Consider the following 12,889-nt stretch of genomic DNA (forward strand, 5'->3'; position numbering starts at 1 on the left):
CTTATAGTTTATTTTATATTTGTTACATAAATTTTTTAGTATTACTATTAAATTTATAATTTTTTTTGTTCCACTAGCAGAATGCACATTGCTGTTGTTTATTATAATTTAATTATTTTATGTGCTATTTTATATATTTTTATTTATTATAATTAAATATAAAAAAATTTATTTTAGAGAAAATTTATTAAAATTTTTAATAAAATATTTTAATATAGATTTATTTTTTTTTGATAAATTAGAAATCAATCTTTGAATATATGCTCAGAGATGGTAGTTAAATTATATTGAGCTATAGATTTTTATTCAAGAGTCGATTTTGATCAAGATCGACTCTTCGATATCCCGTATTCGAATTTTTTGAAAAAGTAATAATCTTATTGTTATTCATAGTTGATATTTTATTTCATTATGTGGTACTCAGTAGTTATCTGTCCACTATTCTCTGGGTATATGGTGGATAGGATGTGTGGGCACCATATTCACGTCGTATATTTAGAGAACCATGGAGAGATACTGTTGAAATTTTTATAATAATGAAATAAAAATATCGATTAATAACAATAATAAAATTATTATTTTTTGAAAAGGATAGGGCCACACCTGTTAGTAATGATTTGAAATAGATAGGATCATACATTTTTACTTTATTAAATTGATGGAAGGAGATTTTCTGTATTACTGTTCAGTTTGTGTTCTTTAATACCTGCTGTTTTATATAAAATGATCTGTGTCCGGATCTAGATCAAGATTTCATCTAGAATTCGAATCGCAATTCGATCCAGATCGAGATCCGATTCGGATGAATACCACTGAAAATTTTTTTGTTGTTAATGATTTTCGTGTTTGTTATTAGATAGATATCAACAAAAATTTGATGAATGCTAGAGGTATTTTTTTGTTTGAATATCGAAAAGGTGTTCAAGATTTTATTGAGTTTGCACGGCATAAGACTGACAGTGTTAGTCGGATATAGTGTCCATGCAAGAGATTTGTCAATATAGTATATCGTCATATAACACTTGTTGAAGAGCATCTGCTATATTATAGTATGGATAAGAAGTATACTTGTTGGATATGGCATGGGAAGGATGATCCGAATAAAGTTATGCGTGATAATGACGATACTGAAGATGATAGTGATGCTGCTGAACCTGTCGAACATGGTGGTATAGGAGAAATATTGGATGATTTATATTAGGATGCTTGTTCCAATATATGCATGAGTACTAGTACATCTGAAGGCAATTTTGATTATAAACATAATATCCAGCTTGAGGTAGACAGAACTTTTGAATAGTTTGCAAAGCTTGTAAGGGATGCATGAGAGCCACTCTATCCAAATTGTATAAAGTTCTCCAAGTTAGAGTTTTTGATAAAATTATTTTATATTAAAATCGTGAATCGATGGAGTCAGAAGTTATTTGACCAAATTTTGACATTAATTAAAGCAGCTCTTTTCAATGGAGAGAGACTTCCGAAATCATATTCTGAAGCAAAATATACATACAATAATTGAGACCTGGCTATATTTCTATACATGCCTGCAAAAATGACTGTATATTATTTTATAAGGATAACGAACAGACAATTAAATATCCGAAATGTGGTGAGCCTAGGTACAAAATTGATAACAAAAAAGAAAAAAAGATATCTCAAAAGATTTTGAGAATTTTTCATTGATTTCAAGACTTCAAAGGTTGTATATGTCCACAAAGACAGCTGAAGAAATAAGATGGCATCATAAGCAGCGGGTTTCAGAGGAGGACATACTTAGCCACCCGACCGACTCCATAGTGTGGAAAGACTTCAATGCAAAGCATCCGCACTTTGCGAGTGACCTGCGTAATATCCAGCTTGATCTAGCGACAGATGGATTTAATCCCTTTGGCAATTTGAGTACTTCCTAAAGCATGTGATCTGTGATGCTAGTTGTATATAATGTGTCACCTTGGAAGTGCATGAAAGAACTATTTATTTTTATGTCACTATTGATTTCGGATCTGAAAGCATCAGATAATGAAATTGATGTATATCTACGATCATTAATTGATGATCTGAAGGAGCTATGGAACAACGGAGTACAGACATATGATTCTATAAGTCGAAAAAATTTTAAGTTGTATGCTTCGATTTTATGGACCATAAATAATTTTTCTGCATATGAAAACTTATCTAGGTGGAGCACCAAAAGATATCTGGCATGTCCAATATACAACAAAGATGCATCCTCTTTACATTTAGAGCATGGACGAAAAATATGCTTCATGGGTCATCGATGGTTTCTACCTGGTAATCATTCTTGGAGGATCCGTTACAACTAATACTTTGATGGTAAGTCCGACCGATGTCCGTCACCTAAGGAGTTAAGTGGAGTAAAAATTTTAGAACAATTTGAAGTCATTGAAAACATCCAATTTGAAAAAATATCGGATACTCGCAAGCGAAAGTGTACTGAAGCTGGGCTGAATTGGACGAAGCGAAGCATCTTTTTCAAACTACTGTATTGAAAACAGCTACTACTTCATCATAATCTAGATGTAATGCACATTGAGAAGAATATTTGTGATAATATCGTCGGTACTGCATTGAACATCTCAAGAAAAATAAAAGATAGTACAAAAGTCCGCCTTGATTTGTAGAAAATGAAAATCCGATCGAAGTTGCATTTAGTTCATCGAGGTGATAGATTTTTTATGCCACTTGCATGTTATTCGCTGTTTGACGAGAAAAAGAAGAGTTTCTATGGATGGTTCAAAATCATAAAGTTTTCTGACGCATACGCTTCAAACATATTGCGGTGTATTGAGAACAACGATGGCAATATCTCTAGCATGAAAAGTTATAACTCCCATGTGATGATGCAACGCTTGCTTCCTGTAGTCATGCGTAGCTATTTGGGTGGTGATGTTCAAACTGCATTGATTGAGTTGGAAATATTCTTTCGAGAACTGTGTTATCGAAAATTGAAGATTAACTTACTTGAGAAGTTTGAAAAGGATATCGTACTCATTCTTTGTAAGTTAGAAAAATTTTTTCCATTATTATTTTTTGATGTTATGGTGCATTTGGTTATTCATCTTTCAAAGGAAGTTCTTTTAGCCAGATCGGTACATTATCAGTAGATGTATCCTATTGAAAGGTAAAAAAATTATATGTACTTTATCATATCAATTATAAGATATAAATATATTTTTAAAATTAAAATTTATTTTTATTTATAAATTCTTGTGTATCCTAAAAAAGTATGTGCGTAATAAAGCATGGCCTGAAGGATCTATAGCGGAAGCATACGTAGCCACGGAGTGTGTCATATTCTGCTCGATGTATCTTGATGATCTTAAAATAAGATTCAATCGTACAGATTGTAATGCAGACCATGAATGGGATGATTATGAACCGATGCTATCTATATTTAAATAAACGATTTGACTTATTGGTGGAAGGAGATATGAATTTATGGACGTGAATGAGCTATCTAAGGCATACTTCTACATTCTAAATAATTGTAAAGAAATTAAAGATTTGATTGTGTAAGTACCATCTTAGTATACTATTTAATATTCTAAGCAATTTTTTTAGATCGATGTAAAATTAAAAATCATGACTTGTTGTAGTGAGCACAAGAGTATACTATGTAGAGAGAATAATACAGATGCTGATGATCGACATAGAAGAAAATTTATAAAATAGTTTGGTGATTTTGTAAGTTACACTAGTAATATATTAGTTTTAACAATTATAGAAATAATTATTTGAATCAACATAATTTTTTATGTTATGGTACAGATAAAATATAAGTATTTTAATAAAGAAGAGGGTGCGATTGATGAGTTGTATGATTTAGCATGTGGTCCTGATCGAAGAATTAACCACTACGCATCCTGTATCATTGGAGGAATGAGATTTCACACAAAAGAGCTTGAGATGCAATGACGGTCTTAGAATAGTGGGATTGCTATGATAGGATATGAAGGAGAAGAAGAGATTGAATATCATGGCGTACTGATAGATATCATAGAACTGAAATATGGGTCCAGTAATTCTGAACAAGTAATATATTTGAAGGATCTAAAGTATCGAGGTAATTGGTATGTCGTACAAAAAATAATATCTAGAGACATATATAACATACCAACCCAATTAGAGATGGATGAAAATTTAAATTTACATGAAGAAGAAGCTTTTTAGCAGGAAGAATAAATATTACTCGAGCTTCTTGCTGACAAAGAACTTATAACGGTTTCTTTGAATAGGGTTGATTTGTCGTCCAACAAAGTTGAAGTTGATTTTGTATTTAATCTTGATGAGTTAGAGGATGACGATCAGTTCATAAATGATGATGAGATAGAAGATGATACATATATCGATTATTGTGATTCGGAGGAGGATCTACACATCGAGAAAGATATGAATATTGATGAGTAGATCTATATTCTTTGTTCAATCTTCTCTTGCAATAATGGTATGCGATATAATTCTATTCATTAGAATATAATTTATTTTTTGTTATTATTGTTCAATATTATATTCATTTATATGTCAAGAATTACAGGTATGGCATTAGGAGACAGACGACGATATTCGTGTTCGCAGTCTACCCAGAGGCTGAGATGCCTTTATCGATTTTCACTGCTGCACCAGCTCCGTCGCCAGAGGGTCCTACACTGGTAGGTCCCAGTGAGGCAGATCCAAGTAAGGCAGATTTGAGTGGTATTATTATACTTTTTATATAATAAAATTTAATTTTTTTATTTGGATAGCTATCATACTAATGATTTATTTATTATTATTTTAGACCAGTCTCCATCAGTAGTGAGGTAAGAGTGAGGTCCATCGAAGAACCTCACTCTAGAGCATTGGAGGTGTGAGCACCCGAGACAGCATCTCCGTATCGAGATACCATCCGGCTACTCCAGACCCATTAGAAGATTGTGCGAGCCGTGGCAGATCGAGCTGGGCATCATATGCTGCAGCTATGCCCCCATGATACTTTTCGATTGGCATTATGTTGAATTAGCTCAGAAAGAGATTTTCTACATCCAATTACAGGTAAAATAAATTATACTATGAATATTTAATTAGCACGGTATTTTTCTAATATTTGTTATTGGCAAGGTATATTTGATATCATTGATTTTGAGGAGGATTGCATGCGGCGAGCTGTGGATGCTCATTTATCTTTATGTTTCAATGAGTATCACCACTGCATCCATCAGCATTGGTACCATGTGATGCAGGATCATGGGGTGGAGGCAGCACGACAGCGGCCCTATGACAGCATTACTATAGATGATTGGACTATTATATGCCGGCATTACGAGGATCCGGAATATCAGGTTTGTTCGATATATGTCCTAGAAGCCAATATGGCTGACACATTGTAACATATCTAGGATACAAATTTATACTTAATACATTGATATGATCAATAAAAGGGACAAGTTCTTTTTCATTCAAGTGTAATATGTCTTTGAATCATCCATGAAATTAGTTTCAATATATATTCTCAAAGTGTTGAGAATTAGAGACATGTATTTAATTCCTAAAAGCTTCCGGTCATAGGATCATCATGAGGGCGATGATAGATCTGGATAGACTGGCACACAAATCGCTTCTTTTGGGATAGATGGATCTCTAATCTACTATGTAGAGACATAGGATGATAAGTGCGGGTGGTTGTTAGAAAACAACTAGCACTCAGCGTGACCATATGAGAGATCACTTGAATTTCTAGTCAATCGTCAGTGATTGTCTTGATGCTGTAGTTATGTGACTGATCCTTTAACTTGAGATGGTACTGCTACTTGCAGTGAGACTGTTGGAGTTTGATTGACACATAAACATGGGTCTCAATGAGCCCTTATAGTGGATGTTGATGATAGTTGGTCCACTGCAGGAATGGGGTGCACATCAAGATAGGATCTATCGACTTTGATAGAGAAAAGTAGTCCTATGAAATTTGAGAGGCTAAGTCCAAAAGTTTATAGCCACAGCAATGTGATTGATGGAAAAGAGTTTTCATAGAAGTCACAACTGAACTTGAGCTAATCAATCTATCATATGACTGATGTTGAGGTTTGATGATTTATCTATGATCTGTCATCTAGTCGGGACTCACGATAGAGGGACTAAATCACATGTTAACTACACCTAGAGGTTCATTTCAGTTCTACTAGATTGCTACTACATACTGCTAGGTGTCATTGGTAGATTGTGAGAGCTCACTAGGATTATTTCGGATCGACAATTCTTGTTGAGTTAGAGTAAAATTATTCCAATCCATTGAAAAGAGTTTCAATGATACGATGATAGAGATCATTGTATGTCTCATTACCAGATATAATTGAACTTATGAGGTCACATAATAAAGAGATTAGGCTTGAAATAAGTAATTGAGCTTATGACGTGTCAATTGGATTTAGAGAAACTCATTGGGTTCATGGTAACCTTGCTAGCACATGATTGGATCCAATTTCTCTTTCTATTGGGATTACTTATTTGATAAGTTTATTTTAACATAATTACTTACTAATAACCTACATGAATAAGATTCATGAGACTCCAATTATTATGTGTCTAAGATTATAAATCACATAAATTAAGGGTACAAGTCCCTTATGAATCTTCTTGATAGTTATTATGAGGCGCCACTTAGATTTGATCAATTTAGGCATGTCCATTAATTAGAGGGCCTTTGATTTTCATATGCGGTGTCTTTTGGGTGCAAAAGAGCGTGTCTAATTATGGGTGCAAGGGCTCCAATAGTTTGCGCCTAATAGGCTTCTTAATGTAAGTTGGATAACTTAAGTTAATAGGAATCCTAATGCAAGTAGGACTTGTATTATGAGATTGAATATGATTCAATCCTTATGTCTATTTAAAGAGACCTCTCCTAAAATTTTTAGAGCATTAAAACTAGCAGCCCCTCACACCTAAAGGCTCTCCCCATGCCCTCTCTTACTCTCTCTTTCTCTTCTCTTGGGTGTTCTATACATTCCTTCTTTGGAATGCACGTCCCAAGAAGTTTCACACCCAGAGAAATTTGGATGCCTCTTCCTTGCTGGCTTCTAGCATCTAGTAGCAGCATATAGCAAGGAGAAACTCTAGATTAGAGAAGAAAAAGAAGATCAATGAGAAAGATCAAGTGTTGATCGTGATCCAGACTTCATTCAAATTCAGCAGGCTGAATTTTGGAGAATCAAAATTTAGATTATAAAGAACTGTTTCAGGCTAATTTTGAGTGGATACTCATAGAAGCCGAATATTTGTGTGGCTAACAGAGAGTCTTGTGTCTTTCAGATCCAGTTTTGAAGAAAGAGATTGCAAAACAGGTATATAATTTGATCACAATCTGAATTTCAGCATATATCAATTTCAGTATATGAAATAGATCCATGTAGTTTTATATTTTTATACATGTAAAATTCAGATTAAAAGTATTTTAATCTTATTCTTTGCTGTGGTATTTAGAAAATAAAAATTTTGAAACACATATGCATACACTAAATTTCGAATTCCAACAGTAGTGTCAGAGTCATGAATTTTTATATGCTGAATTTTGATATACATATTTTTAAAAATATTTTAAAATTATTTTTTTTTGATACATAAGATGTATGGATGGATCTTCAAATCTAAAATTTAATTTTAGATTTAGTTTTAGAATATATAGTTGATATGTTGTTGCATGTATAGATCTGAATTTTGATCTAAAAAGAGTTCTAGTTAATGTTCATGTGAAATATAGATGCATGCATGAAATCTAAAATATTTTTTATGATCTAAATTTTAATTCATATATATGATATATGATTACATATTTAGATCATAAATTTATTTTTAGTTTCATTCATGACTAGTATATGAGATATATGATATCATACTTAGATCTAAAATTTTATTTAAATCTAATTATACATACATATATATGATATATATTTGTATGTTAAAATCTAAAAATTATTTTTATATTTTAAAATTTATTTTTATGTAAAAATTTAGATCTGAAATATAATTTTAGAATCTGAAATTTATGTTTGTGCATGAGAATTTTGATCATGGAAAAATAAAAATTAGGTCATGTAATAGGATTACATCTAAGGTTTTTGATTTGAGTCATATGGGTCTAATTCGATTAAGTAATTGATCAAACTGAGTCAAGTATTGAATTGAGTTAGATCAATTAAGTTAATGAGCATACAATTATTGTTGATCAAATCGATTGAGTCCCATATATAGAATCAATTAATCTAAAAACCTAATTTGGCTCATTGGTTTGAATCCGATTCACTTGAGCTAACCAATTCTGAACAATCGACCTATTGGTGTCTAAGACAAGTTAATGAAACATGGTTATTTAATTGATTTCGTTAGTCGATCTGGCCAATTCATTGGTGTCTAAAGAAGGCAATGGGGGACCTCTACCATTCTCCACTTACCTGGTCAATTTGGAAGATTGGGTCTTGAATGAGGTTGCTTAGTAGTTTGGTTTAGCCCATGTCAGTTAGATTAGTCATATGATAACTGATTAGATGAGATCTAAATCCAAAATTTCTCACAAATATTAAGTCCATAGGTCTTCCGTCATTGTAGATGTACGAGCGTGTTACTGGCATTAATTGTTCTCAGCTGATCACAGTGGTTCAATTGCATCGAAAACACGCAACCACTCTATTAGCAAAGAGTTGCTCCAGAATAAGGATGAGGTTGGGCCCAATAACTATTAGCTGAGGGACCCAATGACGGCCTTGCACCTGTTTGTGAACGGTGGATCGGACTTAACTAAAAAGTGTGGGCAATAACTGTTGGGTGAGCCCACATGACTTAGAGACCAAGTGGCTACAACATGCTTAATGAAGTATCTGGACAAAGAGTTGCCTACGCATCGGTGTGCATGTTATCAATAACTGTTAGGTGAGGTGCATGTTATCGGTGGGACCACAGCACCTACTAGAAATCTTTTATCACGTTAGGATTTTTGTTTCCTTTCAGGAGAGTGGAGGGATTTGAAAAATTAGTGGAAGTCATTATTTGCATCTTAAAGTCTTCAAAAGCAAATTAAAATATTGAGTACAAAAGTCTAACTTGAATCTCTACTCTTATAGTTAAACCATCATATTAGCCTCAAATCCTCTAGCTCACATCTTTGAAACCAATCGTTTGACCGATAATAATTATAAAGACTGACTCAGAAATCTCAAGATTGTCTTGAACTCAAAAAGATTAAGTCATATTCTCAATCAGGATCCCGTTGTGTTACCAAATCGTCCTACTACTGAACAGAAAGTTGCTTTTGAAAAGTGGATGGATGAAGACAGTCGAGTCAAGTGTTATGTGCTGGCGTTCATGTCAAATGAGTTACAAAGTCAGCATGAGCGTATGTCCACTGTCCGGGCTATGATCACTCACCTGCAAGAGTTGTATGGTGAGCAAAGCCGTACTATGCACTTCGAAGTATCCAAGAGACTCTTCAACCTCAAAATACGTGAGAGACAGTCTGTCCATGAGCACTGTATGACAGTGATCAAGAACATTGAGGAGCTTGAGAGGCTCGGGCTTGATATGCAAAAAAAATTACAGATGGATCTGATCCTTCAATCTCTTACCAGTTCATATAGTCAATTCATCATAAATTTTTATGTGAACAAATTTGACTGTATTATTCTCGAACTTATCAACATGTTAGTCACAACGAAGGATACCTTGAAGAGTTCAAGGGATACTGTTCTTACTGTGGAGCGAACTTCTTCTTTTAAGAGAAAGTTTGTTGGAAGGAAGAAGACTAAATCCGCAAAGAAGCAGAAGAGAGAGCAAGCCAAAGAAGGATGGTCCAAAGGCAGCTGAGGCAAAGAAAAAGTATTTTCACTGTCATGCTGAAGGCCACTGGAGGAGGAACTGTCCTAAATACCTGGAGAGCCTAAAGATCAAAAAGAGTGACAAACCTTCTGAAGGTATGCTCATAATTGAATCTAACTTTACGGTTTCTTCTACTTCTAGTTGGATATTAGACTCTGGCTAAGTGCTCATATATGCACATCTATGCAGGATCTGATAGAAAATAGAAGGTTGAGAGAAGATGACATGATCCTTCGGGTCAGCAATGGAGCAAAGGTTGCTACATAGACTATTGGTACTTATCCTATTCGATTACCATCTAGTGTTAGATTAGATTTAAAAGACTGTTATTATGTTCCTATAGCTGGTCGAAATTTAATTTCCGTGTCTGTGCTAGCACAGGAAGGTTTTGAAATTAGTTTCTATAAAGACTTTTATTTCATTTATTTACGAAATAAATTGGTTGCATAAGATCTTTTAATTGACAGTCTTTATCACTTGCATGTTGATGCGAATGTGAACCTAAATGAGCAAATAGTGAGTGTCATAGGTCAAAAGAGATCCAGAGATGAGATTAATCAGAAGTACTTGTGACACCATAGACTAGACCATATTGGAGAGGACAGGATAAACAGACTGAAAAAAGATGGGATCCTTAGCTCTCTTAATCCAGGGTCGTATCCAGCTTGTGAATTCTGCCTTCGAGAAAAAATGGTCAAGTTATCCTTTGTAGGACATGAGAAAAGGGTCACAGAGTTACTTGCCCTGGTACACACCGATGTGTATGGGTCATTTGATATGCAGGTCAGGAGTGGTTACAGCTACCTCATTACCTTTACCGATGACCTGTCTAGATATAGATATGTGTATCTTATGAAACACAAGTCTGAGACCTTTAAAAAGTTTAAAAAATTCAGGCATGAAGTAGAATAGCAGACAAGCAAACCCGTTAAGGTTCTTCGATCTGATCGAGGAGGTGAATACTTTAGTCAGAAATTTTTGAGATATCTTAAGGACAACGGCATAGTCTCTCAGTAGACCCATTCTGGAACACCTCAGCTCAACGGGGTATCCGAAAGGAGAAACAGGACCCTATTGGATATGGTCAAGTCCATGATGAGCTTCACTGATCTACCCTTATTTCTTTGGAGATATGTCTTGTTAACTGCTATTCACTTGTTGAATAGGGTTCCTTCAAAGTTCGTTCCTACCACATCGTATGAGATATGGTTCGGTAAGAAGCTGAGTCTAAGTTATCTCAAGACTTGGGAATGTCCGGCCTATGTCAAGAGACAGATAGTGAAAAAGTTAGAGGATAGATCTATTATAGCTCGCTTTATAGAGTATCCAAAAGAATCCATGGGATACTACTACTTTTCATAAGATCATAATATGATTGTGAGTCAAAATATCGTATTCCTAGAAAATAGTTTATCCAGGATAGCGACAGTGGGAGGTTAGTGAAACTCGAAGAGAAGGTCTCTGAAGAGTCTAGAGCTATAGATCCTTGGAACCCGTAGTCCATGAGTCAGTAGTTGATGTTTCTCAACCACTTCGTAGATCTAGCTGGATCTCCCGACCTTTTGAAAGGTAATGGGTATGCTTACAGAGGAAGTAAAAAAAATATTTTTTATGGGAGATAGGGGTCATGGTGATAATCCCAATACCTTTGATGAAGCGATGTCTGACATCAATTTCGAAAAATAGTTAGATGCTATGAAATCAGAAATTGACTCGATGCACTTGAATCAAGTCTGGACTTTAGTAGATCCACCTGAAGATATTCTACCTATTGGATGTAAATAGATCTACAAAAAAAAGATAGGTGCTGATGGTAAGGTTGAGATCTATAAAACTAGGCTTGTGGCTAAAGGTTATAGTCAGCGCGAGAGCATTGACTATCAGGAAACTTTCTCGTCCATAGCCACTACATACTGCTAGGTTGCCACTGGTGGGTTGTCACTACATACTACTAGATATCACCGGTGGATTGTGAGAGCTCACTAGGGTTGTTTCAGATTGACAATCTTTATTGAGTTAGAGTGAAATTGTTTTGATTCATTAAAAAGAGTTTCAATGATACGATGATAAAGATCATTGTATGTCTCACTATCAGATAGAATTAAACCTATAAGGTTACATAACAAAGGGATTAGGCCTAGAATAAGTAATTAAGCTCATGAAGTGTCAATTGGGTTTAAAAAAATCTATTGAGTTCATGGTAACCTTGCTAGCACATGGTTGGACCCAATTTCTCATTCTGTTAGGATTACTTATTTGATAAGTTAATTCTAACTTAATTATCTGCTAATAACCTACATGAATAAGATTCATGAGACTCCAATTGTTGGGTGTCTAAGGTTATAGATAATATAAATTAAGGGTGCAAGTCCCTTATGAATCTCCTTGATAGTTATTATGGGACACCACTTTGATTTAATCAATTTGGGCGTGTCTATTAATTAGAGGGCCTTTGGTTTTCATATAGGGTGCCTCTTGGATGTAAAATGGGGTGTCTAATTATGGGTGCAAGGGCTCCAATAGTTGGCTCCTAATGGACTTCCTAATGTAAGTTGGATAATTTAAGTTAATAGAAATCCTAATGCAAGTAGAACCTGTATTATAAGATTGAATAAGATTCAATCCTTACGCTTATTTAAAGGGACCTCTCCTAAGATCCCTAAAGCATCAAAACCAGCAGCCCCTCATACCTAAAGGTGTTCTATACACCCCTTCCTTGGGACATGCATCCCAAGGAGTTCCACACTCAGAGGAGTTTGGATGCCTCTTCCTTGCTGGCTTCTAACATCTAGTAGCAGCACATAGTAAGGAGAAACTCTAGAGAAGAGGAGAAAAAAAAGATCAAAGAGAAAGATCAAGTATTGATCGCGATCCAGGCTTCATTCAGATTCGCAGGTTAAATTTTGGAGAATTAAAATTTAGATTATAGAAGGCTATTCCAGGCTAATCTCGAGTAGATACTTATAGAGACCAGATACTTGTACGGCTAACAGAGAGCCTCGTCTCTTCTAGATCCAGTTTTGAAGAAAGA

This window comes from Elaeis guineensis, chromosome 1, assembly GCF_000442705.2.
Source record: "Elaeis guineensis isolate ETL-2024a chromosome 1, EG11, whole genome shotgun sequence".
NCBI classification, from domain to species: Eukaryota; Viridiplantae; Streptophyta; class Magnoliopsida; order Arecales; family Arecaceae; genus Elaeis; species Elaeis guineensis.